The sequence below is a fragment of the Cebus imitator genome, unplaced genomic scaffold (genome assembly GCF_001604975.1).
Source record: "Cebus imitator isolate Cc_AM_T3 unplaced genomic scaffold, Cebus_imitator-1.0 Scaffold280, whole genome shotgun sequence".
Lineage (NCBI taxonomy): Eukaryota > Metazoa > Chordata > Mammalia > Primates > Cebidae > Cebus > Cebus imitator.
In genome coordinates, this window is record NW_016107595.1 from 1,659,171 (window position 1) to 1,660,133 (window position 963).

Sequence of the window (963 nt, forward strand, 5' to 3'; positions counted from 1 at the left end):
TTTGTTTTGTTTTGTTTTTGAGACTAAGTTTCACTCTTGCTTCCCAGGCTGGAGTGCAATGGTGTGATCTCGGTTCACTGCAACCTCTGCCTCCTGGGTTCAAGCAATTCTCCTGCCTCAACCTCTGGAGTAGCTGGGATTACAGGCGCTCTCCATCGTGCCTAGCTAATTTTTGTATTTTTAGTAGAGACAGGGTGTCACCATGTTGGCCAGGCTGGTCTTGAACTTCTGACCTCAGGTGATCTGCCCACCTCAGCCTTCCAAAGTCCTGGGATTACAGGTGTGAGCCACGACACCTGGCCGCATCTGACTTATTCTTTGCCTTCTTTTCAGCTTTTTGGGTTCCATGGAGAAACTCATTTGGGACTTTGATTGGAATTGCATTGAACCTATAAACCAAATTGGGAGAATGAGCATCTTTTGTGATTGAATCTTTCCAAGCGAACAAACAACGAATCATTCCATTTATCTATGTTTCAGCAAGGCTTATAACTTTGGAATTTATTTCTAGATGCTTTGAGTATTTGGTGCTGTGGATAAGTGGCCTGTTTATTTTCTTGGGGGACAGGGTCTGGCTCTGTCACCCATTCCAGAGTGCAGTGGTGCAATCATAGCCCATTATGGCCCTGACCTCCCTGGCCCAAGTGATCCTCTTGCCTCAACCACCCCAGTAGCTGGGACTACAGGCGTGTGTCACCATTCTTGACTAATTTTTTTTATTTTTTTGTAGAGACGGGATCTCCCTAGGTGCCCAAGCTGATCTTAAACAACTGGGCTCAAGCAATCCTCTTGCCTCATCTTCCAGAGTGCTGGGATTGCAGTTGTGAGCCACCCAGGGCTCTAGCATCTATTGAGTGTCTCAACTTTTTGTAAACCCCATCATTAGATGTGTACATTCTTTGGGGGTTTGTTGCATACAAGGATGTCATCTGCAAATAAAGACACTCTTTTTTTTTTTTTTTT